At 34.8% G+C, this 27,602-nt stretch overlaps 1 long non-coding RNA gene across 1 annotated transcript in view; it reads right to left on the bottom strand.

Moving 5' to 3' along the window:
* Positions 1-27,602, bottom strand: part of LOC129047964 (uncharacterized) — a 41,658-nt gene that overhangs the window by 11,094 nt on the left and 2,962 nt on the right. The window lies entirely within an intron of this gene.

Here is a 27,602-nt window from a genome sequence, read left to right as displayed (position 1 = left end):
ATTACAAGTAAAAGAATGGGAAAAGATATATTACATAAACATTAATCAAATGAAAGCTAGGGTAGCTCTATTAATGTTAAAGTAGACTTCAGAAACAGAAATATCACTAGAGATAAGCAGAAACATTTAAAAACTATAAAGAAGACATAAAAGTCATAAATATGTACATACCCACAATAAAGTTTCAAAATACATAAAACAAAAACTGATGGGACTAAAAACAGATGTGGCAATTTCATTATTTTTTGGAGATTTTAACATTCCTCTATAGCAAAAGTCAATAGAAAATCAACAATACAGTAATTCTAAATGATGCAATCAAACAGTCTAATAGAAATTTATAGAATATCTCACTGCAAAATCACAGGATGTACATTCATCTCAAATGTACAGTGAATGACAATGTAAACCAAATTTTGGAATATTAAAAAAAGTTAAAATATAAGATAACTTATATAAAGGATGTTTTTGGACTAATTAGAATTATACTGGAAACTGTAATCAAAAATATATGGAAAATTCTCAATTATTTGAAAATACAGCTGCACATTTCTGAATAACCCAATAATTAAGTAAAAAGTCAAAAGAAGGTAAGATAGCCTTCCAGAGCAAAGAATTATTTGAACAAAAATGTCAGGGCTGAGGTTGAGAAACACTTTTAGAAAATAGAAGAAAAGAAAAAATATGAAATTTTGATTTGATATTATACAAAATTAATGTCATTAACATCCAAACTGAGGAAGAACTTAGAAGAAAGCCAGTAACTTTAAGAACATATACAAATGGAGGCTCAATAAATTTATTAAAATGTAATCTAGCAAAATGTAAAAAAGTTAATCATTGTTTTCATGTGCCATTTATTCCAGAAATGCAAAGTGAATTACTTGAAAATAAATTATCATTTACCATCTATAAACTAAAGAATTAAAAATCTGTGGTCATATCAATAGATGCTGAAAAGTTGCTTGGCAAAGTTCACATCAAGTAATCATGAAAACTCTGAAAACCAGTAATAGAAGGGAAAGAACATCTGTAAAGTAAATAACAAAAATAAATTTGAAATTAATATCCTATATAATGAAGAAAGACTCAATGTTTTCTCCTTAATCTTGGAATTAGGCAAGAAGATTCACTCAAAGTATTTCTATTCAAAGTTATACTAGAGAAATAAAATAGGAAAAAATATATGTATAGATTAGAAAGAAAGGTATTAAACAGTTTCCATTCACAGATTACAGAATTATCTGCATAGAAAATCCAAAAGAATCTACAAAAACATCAGGATTAATAAGTATGGTGAGTAAAGTTGCAGCATACAAAGTCAATATGTAAAATTCAGTTGCATTTTTATACACAAGCAATGAAAAATTAGATATTGAACACAAAATATCCTTTATTTAGCACCAAATCACAAGAAATGATTAGATATCACTTTAACACAATATAGGCAAGCTCTCTGTGTTGTGCTAAATAATGACCCTCATAGATGTCCATGTCCTGAAGATTTAATTAAATTAAAGTTCTTCAGATGGGAGATTGCCATGGACTTGCAAGTATTCTTCTAAGAAGGAGGCAGGAAACCACAGTCAATGCATCACTTAGATAATTCATATTTTATATCTGAAACAGAGTGTTGCCTATGTATCAAAAAGAACCTTGGGAACAAGATTGGTGGTCCCAGAATTTTCCTGTTTTGCTAATGCCTCCTGATCACTTATATCTTTGAAATTATTACCACGATTTGATAATGGGTAAGATTTCTGATTCTTTTGAGTCTGATTTGATAATCCTGTCTTGTGTGCTATTTTAATAATATAGGCAAAACAAAATTATCCATATGGATATATATTCATTCACAACTATGGCTTAACCTAACAATTCAAACAAATCAAAAGTTTATGTAGTGATCTATTTACAAGTGCAGGCAAAGGAATCCCAGATTAAAACTGGAAAAATAAATAAGGAAAATTTCTATCACACATGATAGTTCAAAGGTAGAGTTGGCATCAGGATTTCTTGATTTGGCAGCGTATTCATAAGGACTTGGGTTCTTTATGCCCGAATGCACTGCCATTTCAGTGATTGCTTCATTCTCAGGCTGACGTTGAGAAAATTGAAATCCTCAATTATATCATCCTGGCAACATCTAGAGGAAGAAATATTTACTGTGGCTTGCTGTGAAGATTTAAGAAAGTTTTTCAGCTGCTCTGGAGCAGATTTCTCCTCTTTTCTCATTTTCTATATCCAGATTACATTCTCAGTGAGGATAACAGAAATAACATTTGAGCAATTAGATCTATTCCTGATACTGGAGATAGTGTCACCTTCACCAGGGTGCATGGCAGTGAGGGGAGGGTAGATATTTAACAAAAGCTGAGTTCCATTGGGAGAAAAGAGGAAAGGATTAATGTGGGGCAGACAAACAGTATTATCTTTTATATAGCATGAAATAGATACGTAATTTGTAATTTGGGGGTTGCCCCAAATTCCAATGTTGAACTTTTAAAGCATAATTTGATGAATATGTACCATTATCAAAATTTGCAAATGATATTGAAATGATGTGCTACATACATTAAACTACTTTTAAAAAATAACTTAGTTGAGATGTAACTGACATACCATTCATTTCACTCATTTAATATGTCCAATTCAATGGCTTTAGTATATTCAGAGTTTTGAAACCATCAAATCAACTTTACAACATTTCAGTGCCAAAACACTCCCATATCCCTTAGCCATCATCTTCCAATCCTCTTCCCCATCACCCAGACCTGGCAAAATTGTTCTGGATATGTTATACAAATGGACTTATTCAATATGTAACCTTCTTTAACATACCATAATGTTTTCAATGTTCGTTCATGTTGTAGCATGTATTGGTATTTAATTCCTTTTTATTCCTGAATAATATTTTATTTTTATGGATATATCCCATTTTAGAATCCCATTCATCAGTTGATGGATATTTGACTTGCTTCCACTTTTTGGCTATTATAAATAATGTCCTTATGAATATTCATACACAAGTCTTTGTAAGGACATATGTGTTCAGTTCACTTGGATATATATCTAGGAGTGAAATCGCTAGGTCATGTTGTAATTTTATGCTTAACTTTTTGAGGAACTGCCAGGTTGTTTTCCAAAGAATTGCCCTATTTACTTTCTCAACAGCAGTTTAGGAGGATTTCAGTATATTCAAATCCTGCCAATACTTGCTATTATCTATCTTTCTGATAATAGCCATCCTAGGATGCTTAAGAAGTGATAAACTCAATGTGGTTTTGATTTGCATTTACCTGATGACTAATGATGTTGATTAACTTTTTATGTGGATGTAGAGCATTTGTAAATCTTCTTTGATGAAATACCTATTAAAATCTTTTGCTCATTTTAACTGAATAATCTGTCTTTTATGATTGAATTGTAAAAGTTCTTGGTTTATGCTAGATATAAGTGCATCATAAAATAGACATGTTTTGCAAATGTTTTCTCCTATATTTTAGCTTTTCTTTTCACTTTCTTGATGTTCCTTGAAGCACAAAGGTTTGAAATTATGATGAAGTCCAATTTATCTATTTTCTTTAGTTGCTGTGCTGTGGTGTCATATGTAATACACGATCATAAAATCAAACATTATAGAATTGAATCTCTACCATTATGCCAGTACCAAACTTGATTACTGCAGCTTTGTAGTATGTTTAGAAAGTATGACTTCCAACTTTGTTCTTCTACGAGATAGTTTTGGCTATTCAGGATGCCCTCAACTTTCATACGGATTATTAAACTATCAATTTTTGCAAAGATTGAGTCTGCACATCAATTTGGAGAGTATTGCCACCTTAATATTACGTTTTTCAATCCATAAAGATGAAATTTACTTCACCTTTTAGATCTTCTTTAATTTATGTCAATAATAATTAGTATTACTGAGTGTAAGTTTTACACTTTTTGAGCTAAATTTATTTTTAATTTATTATTTTTGATGAGGTTTTTAATAAAAATTTTAAACTTTTTTCTCTTTTTATTTTTCATTGCAAGAACATAGAAATATGATTGCTTTCTGCATATTGATCTTGTCTTGTGGAACCTTGCTTAACTAGTTTATTAATTAGTGAAGTTTTTAGCAGAATTCTTAGGACTTTCTTCATACTATATAATGGAATCTGTGGTAGAGACAATTTTCTACTTCCTTTACCACCTGCATGCCTGTTACTTTTTTCTTATCTAACTGCCCTGTCTAGAAACTGCAGTAAAATGTTGAATAGAAACAACAGAGCAAACATCCTTATCTTGTATCTCAACTTAAAGAAAAGTATTCAGCCTTTCACCATTAAGTATAATGTTATCTTTGGAATTCTCTCTCTCTCTCTCTCTGTGTGTGTGTGTGTGTGTGTGTGTGTGTGGTGGTGGGGTGGGGTTGGAGGTGTGCGTGTGAATTCCCTTTATTAGATTGAGATAATTCCATTTATTCTTGATATTTTGAGCATTTTTATCACTAATGGGTTTCAGATTTTATCCAATGCTTTTGCTGCACCTGCTGAGATGATCTTGGTTGTTATATTATTTGTTGTTGTTGTTAAATGTTGTGAAATGCATAAATTGATTTCCACATTAAACCAACCCTACATTTTTGAGATAAATCCTTATTGGTAATCATATATAAACATTTTTAAGTGCTGTTGAATTCAGTTAGCTAGAATTATTGAGAAATTTTGGTCTATATTCATAAAAGATATTGGTCTCTAGATTTATTTTCCTGAGATGGTTTTGTTTAGTGTTTAAATAAAGGTAGAATGAGTTGGAAAGAGTTCCTTTCTCTTTTGTACTTTGTATGAGCTTATGAAAAATCATTATTAATTCTTGAAGCATATGGTAGATTTCAACATTGAAATAATCTGCACCTGGGAGTTTATTTCTGGGTGGCTTTTTAATTTCTAATTCAGTCTCTGCTTCATATAGATTTTCAGATTTGCTAATTCTTTTTAAGTCAGTGTCAATAGTTTGGGTCTTCCAAGAATTGATTTAATTTCCTGTAAGATATCTAATCTGAAATGGAGTTTCTATCACACTGAGTTAGGAAGAGGGAGGAATGGAGGAAGGAGGTGGGTCATGATTGAAATGCCACATACTTTCACTCTTCTTGCTGAGTTTTTATAGTTTTCTTGTGTCTTCTTTTCTCTTTTGCTGTATACTTTTAGGATGTTATCCAGTGATTTTAAATAGTTGGATTTTTGTATAAGTTTCACTAGTTATGTGTGTTTCACTGAGTTGCAGGTCTGTGGAAACCCTCTGCCTGCCGTTCTGGAAGTGGAACTCCCATTATTCTACTTTTCACATACGTCATGTCCGTCTCCAAAGTTCGATAGATCTGTCTTAGATTCAGTGCTCTTTTAGAGACTAAGTTTCTTTCATTTGACTACTATCGCTGTTTATACTCAAAATAGCAGTGTTTACTTAGTCCTACCATTGGCGGTCATTTTCAGGGTGGTCCACTTTCCTAGCCCTAAACTGACACAGAAAACTCTGAAATCATTAATCTTTTGCCTGAAGATATCTTGGGTCATTTTGCTTTTTCTACACTAAGAGTCATCATTTTCTACTCCTCAGAGCATTTTTGTTTTTACTCCTGACAGTGTATTAGTCTATTTGGGCTGCCATAGCAAAATACCATAGACTAGGTATCTTAAACAACAGAAGTATATTTTCTCACGATTTTGGAGGCAAGAAGTCCCAGGTCAAAATTCTAGCTAATTGATGATATTTCTCGTGAAGGCTCTCTTCCTGGCTTGTAGAAGTGCCTTTTTGCTATGTCTTCATGTGACCTTTTCTCTGTATGTCCATGGGTAGAGACAGAATGAGGGTGAGCTCTCTGGTTTCTCTTCTTACAGCAATACTAATCCTATTGGGTCAAGGCCCCACCCTTACAAGCTTATTTAACCTTAGTTACTTCCTTAAATGTTCCATCTCCAAATACAGCCAGCCATACTGGGGGTTAGGGTTTCAACATATGAATTTTGGAGGGACTCAACATTTAGTCCATAACAAAGTATAAACAGTTTGAGCCACAACTTCTAGTGTTCAATATTTATATTTTTCACAGAATAATTATGACAGGCACTTCTAGTCATGATTTAGCTCCTGGTTTTAGTTTAACCCTCACTTTTCTATGTATTTTTTTTTTAACTGACTTAAGATCTTCTCAGTTCATGTCATTATTTTCCAATTATTCCTTCCAGCATCCCCTCCTTTAATAAATTGAATCTCCCCAATGGCTGTAGAATTTCAAATACCATATTAGACCACTGGTAGGGAAATACCATATAATACCATATAATATTTAGAAAAAAAATCATTCGGTTGCTAACTATTATCTGTTTTCCATGAAGCCTCATTGATGTGATATATCTGTTCATTTCTCCGGGTCAATAGGCCAAGTGTTCAGCTTGTTTTTGTACCAGTAATGAGCTCATATTTGTCTCTTAGCCTGAATTTTTCTCCTTTCCCTGTAAGGGAAATGCACCACCACTAAATCTTGAATCATCCGACAATTTATGAACACATCACAAAGAAAGATATGCAGTTTGCCTTTTCTTTCAACGAGCTTTCTTGCCTCAGAAACTAACCTTCTTAGCCCGTTGTTCCCTCAGATTATGTAGTTCCTATATGAAAATAATGCCAAGGAGTCTGCAAGCATATTTTAGTTCCCAATTCTGAAATAAACATTGAGAAACGTTGAAATGTTGTTTTATATGTTGAAATTCCCCATTATTCTATAATTTAGCCATGGCTTCACAGAACTCTCATTTTCCAAATCCTTCTCCAAAACATCAGCTTTCATTTGATCTGATATTTCCTCCCTTCCTTTCCTCCTCCCTCTCAAGAGCAAATTCTGTCTACCAAAATTTTCCACTGACACTATTAGTTCCATGTGACTGAAACAGAATTATATATAATCCCTATTACCATCTATTATTAAAACAATTATGGTTATGTAAATGGAGATCCCTGCCTTCCACCCAAGTTCAGAATATAATCGAGCAAAGGGCACAAAATATATCTTCTTGATTAATAAATATTAAATTAATTTTTTGAACTAATACCTACGGATTTTTCAAACTTATCCAAGGGTCCTTGGAGCCCTGAACTGCCATTTTCTCACATCACTATTATTTCATTCTTCCTATCTGTATTAATAAGAGCAACTCATCAGGAAAATCACCCATACACATATAGAGGATAAAATGAGGATCCCTTTGGAGTTCCCACAAAAAGCATCATGTAAATCTCTGTTAAAATATTAAAGGATACTGATTTTATTAATTGCCCTGTCATTAAGGGAAAATGTGTTTTAGAACAATATCTAAACAGTTTCGCTAAAAGGAAATGCAAAAAGATCTTCATAAGTACTATTATTAAGTTTATGATTCAAAGTTAATTTCTAAGGAAGAAATCCAGCACTGGAAAAGACTAGGGATTCATTTAAGTGGGAAATAGGTATTCACTTTTAGTTGGCTAAAGGTACCGACTATGGGTTTCAAATAAAGTTGTTTACCAGAAATTGTAGATCTTTTTTTTCCATGGTGGGTGGGTGTTGTAGATCTCTTTTTCTGGAAGAAGCCTGTTCTTACATAATTTGCAGTCTTGGTAAGTTTTTACAGCATAAGTTCATAAATTTGGTTTTCAATCCTCAACATCCAAAATCAAAAAGTTATCAAGCTGCTTCAAAATCAACATTTGGGGGCAGTAGAGTTCCATCAGGCTTTCTCCCCACTGCCATCACTTGATGTAATTGGCTCCAATTCCGTAAAAACTGGCAAGTTATTGCATGCATGCCTAAGACCTTGTTTTAAAAAGTAATTCTCTTTGAGATCCTGGAGTAACTTAGAAGGAACTTGAGCTCTCAGAATTTTGGGTATTTTATTGGTAATGTGATGTTTAATCTGGTATCTTTGTAGCTAAGATACAAATGGACATTTTAAGCAAGAGTTACAAAGAGAGGGAGAAAATGGCCTTATCAATTTTTAAGGACTAAATTTTGAACCTCAGTCAGGAGACCAGACCCAGTTTTCTGTGGTAATTTTATTTCAGGCAACTTGTTGCTCATCTGTATTTCTTTGTTCTCGTCAGGGACACTTTAGTCCACCCTGATAGGCCTCCATAGGTTCAGATCTGGAAAGCAGACTCTGGAGTTTTTGTTCCTCACCTCTCAGAAGCACTGTATCTGTGAATGGTGTTGCAGATGTTACACTCCCCCTCTCCACCTTCCTAGTTCTCACAGCCAGCTTTGACGATTAGGGAATATTTTTACATCTCAAGTAATGTCCTTAATGAAGTCACCAAAGGTTCTTCCACAGCTTTCTCTGGAGGTCAATGAATGCTGACTCACTCAATATTTACATAATTAAGGGGGATCATTCAAGTGGATACTTGTAAAACACCTACAATCTGATTCAAGGTGATCTCTGCTCTTCCTAAAAGATAAAAGCTCCTGGCAACATAGAGCAACATTTTTATTACCATTATCATCTGTGCCATCCTAGGTACTCTGATATAGATTCTCTAGGAGAGACGGCAAGTAGCCTGAATTAATTCAACATATAATTGTTGTACTAGACATATTAGTAATATAAAAGGAATACATCAAATTTTAATTTTAGAAGCATCTCTCTAAAGAGAGTGTGGAGAAGCAGTAGAAGAAAAAGAAGGGAGATAATTAGAAGGTCTTTGCAGGTACACAAGTGTATTAGTTTGTGTAGTGCTCCTATAACAGAATATCTGAGATTGAGTAATTTATAATGAACACAAATGTATTGGCTCACAGATCTGGAGGCTGGGAAGTCTAATATCAAGGCACTGGCAGGTTTGGTGATTCTGATTCCAAGATATTGCCTTGAACGTCGTGTCCTTCTGAAGAGAAGAATGATTCATTATCACATGGCAAAAGACAGACTGACAAAGAGGTAACAGGGGGCCAATCTTGCCCTTTTATAACAGCATTAATCCCACCCATGAGGGTTCACCCCTATCACCTAACCAAATCCTGCCTCCTAACACGGCCATAATGGAAACTGAATTTCAACATGAGTTTTGGAGGGGACAAATATTGAAATCATAGAACCAAGTAAAAAAAGCAAGAGCCTAGATTAGAGAATTGACTGTTTAAGAATATATAGTTTGGAAGCATTTTAGAAAATAGAAAAAAACACAATGCATACATTGATGTGACTGTTGTGGGAAAGGGATATATAACCAATGTAACCATAATAAGGTGGATGATGATACGATTATCTTGGATATATAATATAGGAGAAGGCACAAATTTGGTAAGAGAATCATACACACTGTACTTCAAACAAGCTGAATTTTACATATCTAGTGGGACATTTGAAATAAATGTTAAGATTTTAGACACACAGAATTAAGTATTCCCAGCAGATTAATTGAAGTTCAATCCATGAGAATTTTAAAAATTTCAAAGACAGATTACAGAGAGGATATAAGGGTCAAGAACAGACCTCAGCCTTCACAGGGAAAAGAGATGAAGGGATATTCACAGAATTATTAAAAAGCGAGCTTAGGCAGATTGGAGTCATCAAACAGAAGAAAAGAGAGTTTTTTAAAAAAGTGATCAAACACTACTCAGGAGCTGAGAAAGAAAAAGAATAAAAGTGACAAATATTGTTGAAAATCATGGCTATGGTGCAAGTAGTTTTATTAGATTTGAGGGTGGCAACAATGAAAAATTTTTACATAATTAAAGAGCAGAAGTTTCTTTTATATGGTCCTTCTTAAATCTGAAGCTTTCAAGGTTTGCTTTTAGAAAAGAAATGGCTTTTGAACGATCAAAAAAGGATGAAAATATAAGTAATCTAAATCAATAAAAATACAGAGAAAACATATTCAAGACAAAAAGTTGAAACTTACATGAATTCTTCAGGTGTAAAGAGTAAACTAAAGTACTGAAATGAATCGTTTTGAACATTTTGAGAGTGCATTAGGGATCTACATTTTGCTGTTGTATCCATTATAACCCTCAACTTACGAAATTTGCCAGCAAAAATACTTGATGTATTCAAAATCATAGTCACAGACAATCACCTCTGATTTCTTTTCTTTAGCCACAATTTTAAGAGTGAAACTTTCCTCAAAGAATATTTTCTTTTATTCATGACTCTTTAAAAGGAATTTATTTTCCTGTGAGCATAATTATATGAGCAGATCACTCAAGCCTTTTCTATGAACAAAATTTTGAAGTTGGTATACATAATGTCACTGTACTAATACGCACAATGTTACAATGATCTTAGAATCCCTTTACATTGATCATATTTAGCAGTTGGGTCCTGAAAATTTACTTAAAATTTAAACAAAATAATATATAAATTTAACAAAGAAGAATAGGAATTAATCAAATACACACATTTACTCAATCTTGTGTAACCTTTGACAATTGAGGATATTCATTGACCTGTATCCTAGAGGAAGAGAAAACATTAATTTGTACCTGTGTTGTCAGAAAAGAGGTGTTACAGAGACCTTAAGAAGGAGGGTGATAGGGAAAGGGGAGAGACAACATAGTAATTTAATACCTCTATGAGTACTTTTTGACTGAGGGATGCTCTAAGAAAATTATTGAGTATGTTAATGGAGGGAAGAGGACATACAGGTGAAGATATACCCCAAGTGAGAGAATATTCAATATGTAGCTGGCAACTCCCAAAAGCTCCAGGAGGTTTCCTATCCCCAACTCAGAGATTATAAATAAAAGGTCAGATCTTTACATGACTGATTGGATTTGTAAGCATCTTCAGCTTCGGTATATTATCTCACATTTAAAATTTGTCTCCGAATTTTATTTTTCCTTAAACTAATTTCATATGCTTTATTAATTACTGTTTGTGGAGTAGGTGCCTACAGTTGTTCAGGTTATGAAGTGCCTCTCAGAGCATGTCAGTTGAAACAAGGAAGCCCAAAAGAGAGCTCTAGGCACAAGCAGCAGCAGATTTTTGCAAGGAAATCATTAGACATGAAGCTCTTATAACCTTTTTGTCTCTTGATACTGTGGACAAAAATTCCGGACTTCAGTGAGAAAGATGAATAGCAGGAATAAACATAATCTGGGAAACAATTATATAACAAAAACATAAAGTGTGCGGATTGAAAAGGGAGTTTGGTGTTTGTGTACCTGAGCTGAAATCCATGTTCCAGCTGTAGTTTCTGTTGACTTTGGAGGAGGCAATCCTCTCTGCAATTTAGACTTCTTTGCATGACCTGTTTACCAGGAGACTATCTCCCTCCCTCATTCCTTCCTCTGCATTGTAGCTACTCCTTCTAATCCTTTATCTTCTCTAATGAGGCCTGCCTAAATCTCAAATCATAATACATTTTATTTTATTATATTCCTATGACAACATGAACTTTCTGTTTTAACCTAATAATGATTTACTCTAATTATGTCCTTTCTTTAATAGTAATTCTGAAACTTTGTAGTATTTGTGAGGGCTAATGTCTGCCTTACTGTTCATTTTTTTCCCCTAGTGTTAGCATGTAAGTGCTTAAGAAATATAGTTAAATAATTTAATAAAGTAATCAAATAAAAATTCTACTCTATTATTTACTTGCTAAGGAACATCAGAATAAATGATTATTTTTGTACCAGCAGAGGGTAGTAATTACATTATCTAAGATAACTTTTGATTTTGCAATAATCTGTTTAAAGTTAACATGAAAGTTGGAGCACATAGTAGGATGCCTTAAGGAATAATTAAAGTTTAATATTTGAATCTTCAACTATGTGATAATTATTTATGGATTATTTAACCATTTGTTGAGTAATGAGTGATTTTTTTGTTTGGTCCTGGTTAGGAAATAAAAAATATTGAAAAATAAGTTATTGGAAAATCAATACTAAATTATAGTTATAAACCAGCAACATCCTTTGTTAAGTCAAGCCTTTGGCTTCTTAAAATATGACATTGTCAGGCCGGGCACAGTGGCTCACGCCTGTAATCCCAGCACTTTGGGAGGCAGAGGTGGGCGGATCATGAGATCAAGAGATCAACACCATCCTGGCTAACATGGTGAAACCTGGTCTCTACTAAAAATACAAAAATGAGCCAGGCGTGGTGGCACTCGCCTGTAGTCCCAGCTACTCGGGAAGCTGAGGCAGGAGAATCGCTTGAACCCGGGAGGCAGAGGTTGGAGTGAGCCGCGATCATGCCACTGCACTTAGGCCTAGGTGACAGGGTGAGACTCTATCTCAAAAAAAAAAAAAAGACATTGTCATGTTAAAGTATTGATTGCTGTCTGTCATAATCAAATGCTTGAATTGGATGTTAGATTATAAGAGTTAGGTTTTTAGACATTTATCTTAAACCTGTGTAATAAGTGGTGTTTGTGTACTGTGTCAGATGTGTGTGGATGAAAGGGGTAAAAGGGGAAATCTAACAGAGTGATTAAGGACTATTTAACACTTCACACTTTGACTTTATTATCCAAAATCATCTATGCAAATTACATGAGATGAAAGTTGGGCAAATAAAAACTAGGCATCAGTGGATTTTTTTTTCCAAATTTAGTTTAGCAGTGAAGACAGAAATGATTGGAAAATATTCTGCTACTGTCTTTTGCTAAATTATTAGGGCATGACCTAATAAGCCTTATGAAGGTGAACCTTTTGTACAATGTCTGGTTCCCAAGAAACTCGGCCTATTACAATTAATGCCAGAAATGAACTAAGAAAGTGGATTAGGGGGTGATGTTTTGTGGCTGGGTTACTCACTGCCAGGCTGGCAATAATGGTCCCTCACTGACAATTCTTATTGGTAGAATACAGAGAGTTCTTAGTACAAGATAGGTGTACAATTGTTAAAATTTTCACTTTTGATGAATTGGTATAGTATACTGGTGGAAGGTGATATATTAATTGGTGCAAAGTATACAGCATTTGAGAAATATGGAGAACATAGGAACTATTAGGACAATGGATTTGGGTAGCTGTTTTTAAGCACTCTTGATGCTCTGGACAGAGAAAAAAATGTTGAGAGCAATTAATTGGCAAGTAAATTTAAGTTCAAAATCGAGAGAGTAGCCGTGGTTGCATATAGACAGATTCTTATCCCTATCAAGGGAGAACAGAGAAAACTGAAGCCCAGAGCCTGGAATAAACTATCAGATTGCCTGAGCTCCCAAGGAGGTAAGTCTCATATGGCAGGTAAGTCTGGCATGCTAAAGTCAGGCTCCTGGTTGGGAAAGAATGAGAACTTCACCCATGAAAGGAGAAATTTGGGCTAATGCACTGAAAAGACTTGAAAGTCTATATTTGGCCGGGTGTGGTGGCTCATGCCTGTAATCCCAGCACTTTGGGAGGCCGAGGTAGGCGGATCGCGAGGTCAGGAGATCGCGACCATCCTGGCTAACACGGTGAAACCCCGTCTCTACTAAAAAAATTAAAAAAAAAAAATTAGCTGGGCGTGGTGGCAGGTGCCTGTAGTCCCAGCTACTTGGGAGGCTGAGGCAGGAGAACGGTGTGAACCCAGGAGTCGGGGCTTGCAGTGAGCGGAGATCAAGCCACTGCACTCCAGCCTGGGCGACTCAGTGAGACACTGTCTCAAATAAAAAAAAAAGAAAGAAAGTCTATATTCTTCAGGACCTTCTGAGCCTGCAAAAAAGCACCAATATTCCCTATTAAATGCCATCTCTACATTTTGGTTGAATGAGATGCAGAGACCTCTCCTAAGACAACATGTGAGACCCTCAGAATAGACCTCCATTCTATTCCTTGCCTGAACCCCAATAAATGGGGTTAAAGTACAACATGTTCTATCTAAATATAAGGAGAGTCTGATAAGAAATGAAAGAAACTATAACCCAAAAATTTAACATGACCCATCTAGTGCACAGGAGCAGAAGCCGGAAGAGAATGTATGGGATATATTTTCAAGTGTACTTGATCAAGGGGTCATGAATAAGAAGTTGGATAAATTAGAGGTTATCAATTTGTGAGTATCTTCTAGAATACAAGAATTAATTCTCTGAAAGAACCCTAGGAGATTGTGTAAACATGCTACTAGGGTGGCTTTATTTTTTATTTTTATTTTTTTTATTTATCTTTCTTTTTTTTTCTTTTTATTATTATTATTATTATTATTATACTTTAGGCTCTATGGTACATGTGCGCAACGTGCAGGTAAGTTACATATGTATACATGTGCCATGCTGGTGCGCTGCACCCACCAACTCGTCATCTAGCATTAGGTATATCTCTCAATGCTATCCCTCCCCTCTCCCCCCACCCCACAACAGTCCCCGAAGTGTGATGTTCCCCTTCCTGTGTCCATGTGTTCTCATTGTTCAGTTCCCACCTATGAGTGAGAATATGCAGTGTTTGGTTTTTTGTTCTTGCGATAGTTTACTGAGAATAATGATTTCCAATTTCATCCATGTCCCTACAAAGGACGTGAACTCATCATTTTTTATGGCTGCATAGTATTCCATGGTGTATATGTGCCACATTTTCTTAATCCAGTCTATCATTGTTGGACATTTGGGTTGGTTCCAAGTCTTTGCTATTGTGAATAATGCCGCAATAAACATACGTGTGCATGTGTCTTTATAGCAGCATGATTTATAGTCCTTTGGGTATATACCCAGTAACGGGATGGCTGGGTCAAATGGAATTTCTAGTTCTAGATCCCTGAGGAATCGCCACACTGTCTTCCACAAGGGTTGAACTAGTTTACAGTCCCACCAACAGTGTAAAAGTGTTCCTATTTCTCCACATCCTCTCCAGCACCTGTTGTTTCCTGACTTTTTAATGATTGCCATTCTAACTGGTGTGAGATGGTATCTCATCGTGGTTTTGATTTGCATTTCTCTGATGGCCAGTGATGGTGAGCATTTTTTCATGTGTTTTTTGGCTGCATAAATGTCTTCTTTTGAGAAGTGTCTGTTCATGTCCTTCGCCCACTTTTTGATGGGGTTGTTTGTTTTTTTCTTGTAAATTTGTTTGAGTTCATTGTAGATTCTGGATATTAGCCCTTTGTCAGAAGAGTAGGTTGCGAAAATTTTCTCCCATTTTGTAGGTTGCCTGTTCACTCTGATGGTAGTTTCCTTTGCTGTGCAGAAGCTCTTTAGTTTAATTAGATCCCATTTGTCAATTTTGGCTTTTGTTGCCATTGCTTTTGGTGTTTTAGACATGAAGTCCTTGCCCATGCCTATGTCCTGAATGGTATTGCCTAGGTTTTCTTCGAGGGTTTTTATGGTTTTAGGTCTAACATTTAAGTCTTTAATCCATCTTGAATTGATTTTTGTATAAGGTGTAAGGAAGGGATCCAGTTTCAGCTTTCTACATATGGCTAGCCAGTTTTCCCAGCACCATTTATTAAATAGGGAATCCTTTCCCCATTTCTTGTTTTTGTCAGGTTTGTCAAAGATCAGATAGTTGTAGATATGTGGCATTATTTCTGATGGCTCTGTTCTGTTCCATTGATCTATATCTCTGTTTTGGTACCAGTACCATGCTGTTTTGGTTACTATAGCCTTGTAGTATAGTTTGAAGTCAGGTAGTGTGATGCCTCCAGCTTTGTTCTTTTGGCTTAGGATTGACTTGGCGATGCGGGCTCTTTTTTGGTTCCATATGAACTTTAAAGTAGTTTTTTCCAATTCTGTGAAGAAAGTCATTGGTAACTTGATGGGGATGGCATTGAATCTGTAAATTACCTTGGGAAGGATGGCCATTTTCACGATATTGATTCTTCCTACCCATGAGCATGGAATGTTCTTCCATTTGTTTGTATCCTCTTTTATTTCCTTGAGCAGTGGTTTGTAGTTCTCCTTGAAGAGGTCCTTCACATCCCTTGTAAGTTGGATTCCTAGGTATTTTATTCTCTTTGAAGCAATTGTGAATGGGAGTTCACTCATGATTTGGCTCTCTGTTTGTCTGTTATTGATGTATAAGAATGCTTGTGATTTTTGTACATTGATTTTGTATCCTGAGACTTTGCTGAAGTTGCTTATCAGCTTAAGGAGATTTTGGGCTGAGACAATGGGGTTTTCTAGATATACTATCATGTCATCTGCAAACAGGGACAATTTGACTTCCTCTTTTCCTAATTGTGGCTTTAAAAGCATGAGAAAAAAAATAGCCTGGTAACTCACAACCTTTCTGGTTCAATTATTAGTTTTAACAAGTTATCTTATAGATTACCTTGGACTCTCTACATCCATGTTGCCTGTGAGAAAAAAAAATTATCTTTTGATAGTCAACATATATTTTATGATCCACCAGGTTCATCGCCATCTATTCAAGACTACATTTTCTTCATTGTCACTCTAAATTGTTTATCTTGTCCCTTTTCTTTAAATTGAGGATTCCTTTATGCCCTTATTTTTCTGTCTCATCTACTGCCTACCTTAGCTTTCCTCTTTTTCCACTTCTCTTATCAAAAGCTAAATCATATTATGTGGCTTGGAACATATACCCTCCTGCATGGAGGTTACTCTCCCAGCCTTCTTTCTGAAATGGATATTTACTTTTTCTGAAATGGATCTTTTTCATTGGATTTAAGTACACTTAACTCTCTGTACTTTGACACAAAAATAAAAGACTTAAAAAATATTTTCTACCATCCTCTTATACCTCAAGCAACTACCTCATTTTATTTCTTTTTAAGTGAAACTTCTAAAATATATCCAAAGTGTTGGCCTTACTTCTCCATACCTCAGTCAGTCTAAAACTACTATAATGCTAATTCCAAGCTCTATTAATCGCCAAGATTGTTCATTCCAGGTCAGCAATAAACCATGTAACTAAATTCAATGGGGATGCTTTATTCCTAATCTTGATACAGTCTCAAATATGAAACTCTCTGTTCCTTGGTTTATATAACAAATAATCTCCCACTTTTTCTCTTCCCTCTTTAACAAATTATTTGTGCTCTGGTTAGATGTGTTTTTTTCTGTATCCAAGTACAAAATGGTTCAGTTTTTCAGTATACGTCCTGTGTTCTACCTTTTGCTCATGTTGTGGTATCCCTGGGAAATGTTCATATATGAATGGAAATTACCACTTATCCAAAGATATCCAGATTTTTATTCCCCACATCTATCTCTTCACTGAGCTTGAGGCTTATATTTAATTATCTACTTGAGTTCTTCTTCTACATATTAAAATCGCAACTAAAATTTGACACATCAAAGCTGTGTTATTTCACTCCACTTATGTGATTAGCTTCTTTTCATTGCTTTCTATATTAATCAATGGCACTATCATTCATCTAATGATGCATATAAGTTCTACAAAGATAGATATCATTCTGCACTCCTGATTCAACCATAATCACTGTGCTATATGCAACACTTTGGTAGACTGAATAATGGTTCAAATTCTACATTCACCTGTAGTACAATTATATATCCACACCATTTCTCATGTTATTTACAGTGTTTCGTTCATAGTTGCCAACACCCTGTATGTGGTTTAGCTTGCCCTTTTGTACTCTGGTGAACCACCTTAAAAACCGCATGTCTGAAACAGCAGCACACTCTATCCTAAGCCTCAGAATGAAGGCACATAGAGCAAGCCTCAACCCAATCAGTAGTAGCCTAGAGTCCAGTAAAGTTCAGACAGGTCCAGTCTAAACTACATAAATGGCAGTTAACTTGCAGACCTATGAGCATGAAAATACATGTTTGCTGTGGCAAGCCAGAAGGATCCTGAAATTTTTTGATATGCCACAGAATCTTGATGATTAAAATAATCATTACTATATATTTCACTTCCTATGTATCTCTTGAATTACTTTTCTTCATCTCTTCCTTCCATCCTAGTCAAATCTACTCTTCCCTCTTATCTAAACACTACAATAATTGCCTAATGACTCTACCTTTATCTATTCTTTTCTCTTTATACCTTGTCTCAACATGACTTGCAGAGTTATCCTTTAGATGTACGATTTTGATCAAAATACTTTCGTTTGCTTCCAATAATCTTTGATACTTACATTCTTTAATTGCCATTCTTTGCTTTTAATAAAATAGACAAAACTTCAAAAGCCTTTTATAATTGGGCTTGTTGGTCTCATTTATGCTCCCTGATACCCTCTGCTTCAATTTAGCTGTCTGTTTCCATCACCTTGTTATGCGCTCCTGGCATTGGAACTGTACCCACGTTTCTTCCGACTGGCACACTCATCCAGTTTCTGCTTTTGAAGTTAACTCTCTGTTGCTCTTCAGATCTCAGGTATATTATCCCTTTCTTTAAAAATCCTTCACTTCTTGACTTGTCAAAGCTCTATCACACCTTCTCATAACACTGGTTTTTCTGCCATTGCCTCCAGAAGCAGTCTTCCAAAACTTACTTCTGCTACAAACTTTTACATTGATGTAGCACTTAGCCACATCTCATTCATTTTGAAATGAGACAACATATTTTTTGAAATTGTTGCTTGGTTTGCAGGCATATGGATTTGCTACATCTGATCTTGCATATATGCAATCAAAAATTTTTCCACTTTGAAGAACAGCCAATTATGTGTTATTGTTGCCATTGATTGCATAGGCTCAGTGTTATTCATTTTTAAAAGAATATTTTTCACATCTCTTAAAATATGGCCTAGAGTAGAATGCTAAAACTTGAAGTTAAAGCCTAGCTCATTTCATTTTATTTTCATACCTGTTGAGTCTAAATAAGCTCTCATTTCCAACATCAGAAATATAATGAATTTATTTTTGAAATATTTGAGGCTTTATAACTTTATTCATTCATAAGATAAGAAAAATTTAAAAAGAAACTGAGAGGAAAATTTGTGGAAAAGTGCTATATAATAGAAATACTGAGTATATATATAGACAATATTTTTTGAAATAAATCTTATTTTATTTTTATACTCTGTAATTTTTTCTTTTGTCTTTTCTGCTGTAAGATTAATGAGTTTAATTCTGTAGGAGGAAGGTTGATATATGCTAGAACAAAAATGTAACCATTTAACCTTAACTGCCATTTAAAATCTTTTTTTTTCAGTTTCAAGCAGAAAATAAACATCCTTTTTTTGAAATTAGGTTTTAAAATTATTTAGCACAGTTCAGTATGAGTCCATCTTATTATTCCTCCATAGTTGAATAATCACTGTCTTTACAAACTTTAGGATGGGGAAAAAGTCAATGTTATGAGATGTCCCATTCAAACCAAAGTTATAGGAGAAAGTCCATATTTTTTTTCTATTCCCATAAGAGTAGAAAAAAAAGAAAGAAAACAACTGGGACAACAAAAATAGGGCAGGAACATACCAACTTATCTGAGCCAAAATCTAGTACAAGAAACAGAAATGCTAGGGGGAAAGCTGAAAGGAGGGAGACTTTGGAACCCTGAGAAGGATAACATTGCTTAAGGGAGCCCCATTTATACACAATAATGGTGAGTGGTCTCAAGAGAGCAAGAGCAGAGGATGGAAGGTTGGTTATAGATATGGCTGTTTGGTGTTTAAGAGATCCAGACATCTCTTTGCACTCCAATGAGAAGAGAGAGAGAAAGAGAGATGTGAAGAGGGCCATTAGATGATCAGAGTTGTAGTGTACAGGTACAGACTAAAACCAAACTTACAAGTGGAGCACTTACTTTTATTTTTACCAATGGGCTTGATGAATAATTTGAGTAATTCACATTCCAAAGGTAATTAGACTTTCAGTTCCAGTTTGATAAGTTTCCTTTCTCACAACCAATAAGCCAAAGAAACTAAAAATGGACAACTTTTCTTAGCTCAATCAGGGAATTGAGGTCTCAGGATGAATCCCTACCACCAAAACTGGATAGACAGGAGAAAACAGAGAAACACAGTTTAACTCAAGCAGAAGCCACTGCTAGAGCCAACAACTGGTAGAAACACTTAAAGGGTAATCACTAATTGCTGAAGACTGAGCCCTAGAAAGAGAAAGACCTAGAAAGCTCTAGAAAAATAAAAACTTTTAGGGACTCTGGCTTAGGGAGGTCCCACAATTTTATGAATTTTTCTTCCAAGAAACTCACCAGTTTGTTAGGTTGACAATGAGAAAAAAATCCCCTTCAGACTCTGAGAAAAGGAAAAGTAACCTTTTAAAATATAGCCTGTTCATTCTGTTCTCCTTAAAAATAAATATTGTCATAAAAAGAGACCATTTTACCTGGAAAAAGAGAAATACCCAAATTATCAACATGGGTCAAGGGAAAAATTGACTTCAGCCCTATTGTCAAGCCTTTCTCAACTAAGTGTTGGCAGTGGGGAGGGAGAACTGAGTAGCACTTGTGAAGATCACAGCCCAAAAGATAAAGTCTTAATAAAAGATTAAGATTTAGCTAAACAATTACAAATTTCACCTCTCCCACAGCTTACCACCACATCAATAGGGCTTTTTTATAGTAACAAAATTACAGCTGAAATAACTGCAAAGTTTAGTTTCTATTTAACAATGAGTCTCTAGGGAACTAAAGATCACACAAAAGACAGAAAGAAGGACACTAGAAAAAAATCAGCCTCTGATGCCTACAGCTACAGAAAACACTAACCACAATAAACACAGCCTAATATCTCTCCAGATAAACATAAAAACCTCACACTAAGGACCTATTTACCTCAATTTTTATTTTTCACCTGCTACATCATGCCTCGCTTTCAATGAAAATTACAAGATGTAAAGAAGCAGAAACACAGTCTGTGGAAACAAAGCAAGCAACAGAACTGGACACATATATGTCAGAGATTGAACTTATCAGAATAGGAATTTAAAATTTCTGTGATTAAACTGCAAAGGGCTCTAATGAAAAAAGTGGACATCATGTGAAAGGAGATATGTAATGTATGCAGAAAGAGGAAAATTCTAAGAAAGAGTCAAAGAGGAAAGCTAGAATTGTTTTCTCAAAAGCTGTAATAAAAATAAAGAATGTCTTCAGTGGTTTTATAAGTAGACTGGGCAGAGCCAAGGAGGAATCAGTGAGCATGAAGATATGTCAATAGTAATTTCCCAACTCAGAAACAAAGAAGAAGAAAAATTATTTTTTAAAAAAGCCCAGATTATAAAGAACTGTGGGAAACAATATATATAATGTAAGCACAGTGAAAATTACAAAAGGAGAAGTAAGAGGAAAAGAAAACCTATTTCAAATTATAATGGCTGAGAATTTCCTAAAATACATGTCAGATGACAAACCACATATAGAGGACATTTAAGAACCCAAAGCAGGATAAAATCCAAAAAAAAAAAAAAAATCTGCAACTAGTTATATAATATTCAAAATGTATAAAATCAAAGACAAAATGTTGAAAGCAGGCAATGAAAAGAAACACTTTATGTACAGTAGAAGAAGGGTAAGAGTTATAATGAATTTCTCCTAAGAAACTAGGTAGGCCAGAAAAGAATGGAGTGAAATATTCACCGTCAACCTAGAATTTTGTATCTAGTGAAATTATCCTTCAAAAGTGAAGGAAAAATAAACACTTCTCAAAAAAAGAAAACTTGAGGGATTTTGCTTTCAGCAGAACTGCCTTGCAAGAAATGTTAAAAGAGGTTCTCCCGAGGAAAGAAAGATGATATAGGTTAGAAACTCCTGTCTACATAAAGAAATGAAGAGTGCTAAAAAATATATGAAAGTAAAATGCATTTTTTGTTATTAATTTATCTAATAGATGTTTGTTCAAAATAATATTAGCAATAATATATTTTTTATAACTTATTTATAAGTGAGATGAATTACAGCACTATTATAAGAAGCAGAAGAAAGGAATTGGAAATACTTTCACTGCCTTCTTTCAACATTTTTCTTTGTATTTAATTTTCTACACTTTGAATATGAAATGCCTACTCATGGAGTTTTTTTTTAATTTATCCTTCCAACAAATGTTTATAGGAGCATTACTCGTAATTGCCAAAAACTGAAAATAACCAAATGCACATCAATGACTAAGTGGATAAACAACCTGTGGTGTATCTATACAAAAAAAAAAATTCAGCTTTAAAAGAAATGAGCTATCAACCATGAAAAGACATGAAAGAAACTTAAATGCATTTTGCTAACTGAAAGAAGTCAATTTCAACAGGCTACATGTTAATCCAATGTGATTCCAAATACATAGCAATCTGAAAAAGGCAAAACTGGAGAGAATCAAACTAAAGATCAGTTATTGCCAGGGTTTTGTGGGGGAAAAAAGGAAGGATAGACAGGTGGAACACATGAAATGTTTAGGATAGTGAAATTATTCTGTACACTGTAATGGTGGATACATGACATTATGCATTTGTCAAAATCCATAGAATTTACTACACAAAGGGAAAATATGAATGCATACCATGTAATTTAGTTAATAATGTAACAGTATTGATTCTTCTACTGTAACAAATAAAATATGTGATTGCACTATTATTATATCACTTTTAAGAGTGATATAATAGTGAGGGAAACTGTAGGGAGCAAAACAGGTGTGAAGAAGGTTTGTACTTTTCAATTTTCTGTAATCTGAAAACTGCTCTAAAATTGTCTTTTTTTTTAAGGTAATAAAAGTAGGGTGTCACGAGTAAAGATAGCATAAAAGACAATCACTATAGATATGTAAATTTTGTAAAATTGTGCTTCTGGATGAAATGGTAGGTTGGACAAGTCAATGCTCCTACTGGAAAAAAATACATTATAAAAGTAATATTTGCATTGCAATCAAAACGCTTTGGAAGCAATTAAGACTAAAATGAAATAAACATGAGTATCATCAGATTTGTATAACAATTTAGGCCCTTAGTCATTGTTCTATCTTTTTAAATAGTTTCCTCTGATATAATATGCAGAGATATCCATGGTCACCATCTAACGTCAAAGTCTTATAAGGAGCCCATTGAAAGATACAGACTGAACGTTCAGTGTTTAATGTATATGGCTCTAATTGTTTCAAGCCTTTAGAACTATTCCACTATATGGGCTTCTTCTTCTTCTTCTTTTTTTTTTTTTTTTTTTTTTTTTTTTTTTTTGCATCGAATCTAAATTAATAGTTAAACTATTTTGTCCGGCTGAACCTGTGGCTGGAGTAGCTCCAAAAATGGCGGCAGTGATTTCCTCACAGGAGTGCCCCAAACCATGCCCAGATGGAGCCCGTTGAGATTCCGAAGCAAGAGGCACTAAATGCCAGGGTGATCAGTCCTAAGCCTTTGATAGGGAAACTTACCGAGTGCTGTAGCAATGCTCACAAAGGACTGAAAGAGAAAAGGAGTGCTCTATCTAGTTATGTCCCTGGTGAGGGCGTCAGGGTAGGGAGTTTATATGAAGGTTTAAGGAGTTTGGCTGAGTCTGGGGTGATGTTTGTGCAACAACCTAGATACTTTTATCAGTGCCTGGGAATGAATTGTCAAGGCCTTGTTTGGATTCAAGCCTTCAGGAAAAACCTGTAGCTCACTGGGTCACAGAGTGATCAGAGCACTCTGTGATTTTCAGTCAAGATGACACAGAAAGAAGGCATAAGAACTGGAGACCCTATGTATAGGATTAAAACCGTCAACCAAATATCTTTATTGATCTGCTGGGAACGAGAACTTTCATTCCAAAGTGAATCTAGTGATATTAGACCTGGTTTGGGCAATGTCTGAATATAAATGCCAGACTTCTGTTTCTCTATTAGATAGACTTTTTTTTTTTTTTTAAAGACAGGGTCTCACTCTGTTGTCAACACTGGAGTGCAGAGGTGTGATCACGGCTCACTGCAGTCTCGACCTCCCGGGCTCAAGGGATCCTCATACCTCAGCTTCCTGAGTAGCTGGCAAAACAGGCATGTGCCACCACTCCCGGCTAACTTTTGCATTTTTGGTAAAGATGGGGTTTCACCATGTTGCCTAGGCTGGTTTCAAACTCCTAGGCTCAAGCAATCTGCCAGGTTCAGCCTCCCAAAGTGCTGGGATTATAGGTATAAGCCACCGCACCTGGGCAGATTTCTTCTTCTTTAGTATATCATCCTTCCAATCAAACCCGTTAACAAAACATTTTTTGGTTAAATTTAGGGCTTCACTTGTACTGAAATGCCTATCATTTACTTTATTATTAAAAAAAATTAATGAAGGTGCTTCTCACATTTTTTCTGTCAATAACCAGGTTTTTGAATTTACAAATTCAGATCCTGTTTATATTCAGATTAGAATTTAGAGCTAAACAGAAATGAAGTTTTAGAAATCATTACTGTGAATACGGATCAAAAATGTTATGTAATAAATTCCATTAGTTTTCCAGTAAAATGTGGTTTTTAAAGTAATTAGAAAAAATCCAACTGTGAATAGGACAGTAAGATCTCTATAAGATTTGCAATATCTTTGCTAAAACACCTCCTTTTGGTTTACTTCGCTACCAATATCAGCTACTCTAGAAAATTTAGGTTTCAAGTCCATTGTGAGAATTACAGTCCAGGTATCCAGAGGTGCTAGCTTCACATGGAGAGCAAGAATCCACTGTCTTTCCTCGCTCCCCTGTCACTTTGTTATGTGGGTACTTCACACTTGAAAGAATCTCTCCCAGCCCTGCCCAACGATAGACTGTTTTTATCCTACAGAACAGTTTCATGTAGACAAAATCTTCTCTACAATAGAGCTGGCAGAGTTTTCCCAGCTGTTTTTTTCCAGGACCTTATCACTCTGTGTCTCAATTCTAGGGAAAGGAAAAACCCTTGAAAATGATTGAAAGAATTCCATCAAATCAGGTATAGTATATGGTCTCAGCCCAGAATTCATGGGACTGTCACACGTACATTTAAAAAGAAAGATTCCATGTATGCTTCTGAGTGTCACTCTAATTTTTAACGAGGCTAGTAGTTAAGATCTAGGCCATTTTGACATACTAGGTTGTTGAATCTTGGCCAATGAATTTGTTTATTTTGTTTTTTAGTTTGATTCATTTGCTCTACTTGTCCAAAGGACTATCATAGGAATCTGCAAACATTTTCATAATAGTTACAATAGAAATGAAATGACTTCTGTTGTCTTATTCAATGTGCTCTGGTATCCTAAAGGCAGGAATTACATGTATTAAGAGAAGTTATCACTGTCTGATTATTGGCTTATAAAGAAGGAAAGACTTTAAGCCATCCAGACATCATGCAACCAGAACTTAATACAATCTCTAACTTTTTGCAAGGATTAGTTGTATGAAATTCAACTGACACCAGATTACCAGTAAAGTTGGTCAGGAAAAACTTTCTGGATTTATTTTGGGAATAACCTTTAAGAATTCTGCAAACACATAACATACTTCTTAAATGTTTTGAATAATTTTGTCTTTTTGTTAGGCTTAGTAACAGTCTACTGCCTTCAAAATTCTCCTATAGTCAGATAATGTTGTTGATGATGCAACAATACTGACCAAGCAAATAGTAACTATGGTATAGAAATTATTTTGTTTAGTAAATTCCATAGTACAGTTAAATTTCTTTTAGCTTCTTTTATCATCCATTTGTCCATTTTCTTTTGTATAAAATATATTTGAAAATGAATAAATGTGCCTTATTCTATTAAAAGATGAATTTCTAAGTTTGGGATTTGCCAAGTTTATCAGCTTCTGCAGTTCTATAGCAAAATTATTGCCATTAGAAATTTCATCCTGTAGTACGTGAGCTGTATACTGATATCCAAGCAGGCAGTTGTAAAACCTCTAACAAATAACCTACCAATTTCCAATTTTTCAAGAGATATTCTAGTTCTCATTGAAGTAAAAGAAATCCCCCTTAAAAAAATTCCTCTATTGCATGTCATTGACACCAAGCATATATCTATTACTAGAATATATATTTACTTTAAGGCCAGTCTTAAAAAATTACTTTTCTACTAACTGCTATTAACTCATCTGCTTGTGCAGACTTAATTCCAAACAAAACATAAGCTTTTCAGGTTTTATAAGTCACAACTAGGAAGGCTTATCTAGGCTATGTTATTTTTCCTGGGGGTATTATCAATAACTATTATCAAATATGCAATATGAATATGAATATCAAATAAATTAGATTGGGTTTTTCCAAATTTGTAAGCTTTAAACTGGGAGAGAGGCTATAGCCTATTTCAATTGTTCAAAAGCCTCTTCAAATTCTAAAGACCAAACCAAAGGATTATCGTTTAGTTGCTCCATAGGAGATTTTACCATTCTGCAAAAGTTAAAATTTACTGTCTAAAATATTACACAAGTCCCATAAAGTGCCTACATTTTTTCTTTGTTTGTTTTTGTAGTAGGACATTTTATCTGCAAAATGAGGTGATTCTTGGACCTAACACACTATGGCCTATAGCTGTTAACTCATTTCTCAAATATTTTACTTTAGTTTTGTAATATTGCAATTTGTCTAGTGGGGTTTTGTACCCCTTTGAAGCAAAGAATTGTAACAAAGCCAGAGTGATCAATTTTGTATTACTGTCTAGTTTCTGAGGCTACTAAGAATCATCTACATATTGAATAATTATAGATCCTCATGGTGCAGAAGATTTTTTTATTTTATTGTATTTTATATTTTGTGAATGACTAGAGAAAATAGTAGAAGAATCCTCAAACACTTCTGGGTTTTTTTTTTTTTTCTGTAAATACTGAACTCTTTCATAAGCAAATGCAAGCAAGAATTTAGACTCACCCACTAGAGGAATAAAAAGAAAGAAAGGAAGGAAGGAACCAAGGAGGGAAAGAAGGAAGGGCAATAAATTGCAGAACACATCTATTACAGAGAAATACTTTGCAGACAATGGTAACAAAGTTGTTAGTCAGAATAGTTGAAGGGTTAGGAATTACAAAGATTGGTGGATAAAATCTTGTCCAAATGTCTGCATTGGTCAACCATGTTCATTAAATTAATCTTTCTTCCTTATTAGAAGTATGGAGGTACTACAGGGTGAATGCTTCTTTTTTTTTTTTTTTTGAGATGAAATCTCGCTCTGTTGCCCAGGCTGGAGTGCAGTGGCACGATCTCTTCTCACTGAAAACTCTGCCTCCCGGGTTCATGCCATTCTCCTGCCTCAGCCTCCCCAGTAGCTGAGGCTACAGGCACCTGCCACCAAACCTGCCTAATTTTTTGTATTTTTAGTAGAGACAGGGTTTCACCATGTTAGCCAGGATGGTCTCGATCTCCTGACCTTGTGATTCGCCTGCCTCGGCCTCCCAAAGTGCTGGGATTACAGGTGTGAGCCACCACGCCGGGCCGCTTCTTTTAAATATCATTGCTTGTTTAATTTTTTATAACTGGTTTTATTATTTTTTAATTCAGCTCTTGACAAAGAATACTGTTTTACACATAGGCATGGCTTATGCTTTTGCTGAACTATTATTTATTGGTTCTATATTTTGAATAATAGCAGTATCACTATTTCCTAGGGCCCAAGGTAATGCAATGATTTGTCCTAGATCAGGATGCTTTTCTAGCATAGTGTCAGACTGCTGTTCTCTGCCATACCCCTTTCAGAAGGCACCTTGCAACCAAATCTGGGGCATTTTCCTCAAGGAGTTTCTTCCACAGACACTCCATCAGGAGTAAAGAATATGACAGCCTTTATGTTGCACAACAAGTCTCTCTCCAATACATTTACTGGAGAATCAAGAGAAAGTAAAAGCACATTTCCTTAATAAGAGAACC

This window comes from Pongo abelii, chromosome 13 (genome assembly GCF_028885655.2).
Source record: "Pongo abelii isolate AG06213 chromosome 13, NHGRI_mPonAbe1-v2.0_pri, whole genome shotgun sequence".
NCBI classification, from domain to species: Eukaryota; Metazoa; Chordata; class Mammalia; order Primates; family Hominidae; genus Pongo; species Pongo abelii.
Note: the sequence above shows the minus strand (reverse complement) of the source record. Positions and strands in the feature narration are given on the sequence as shown.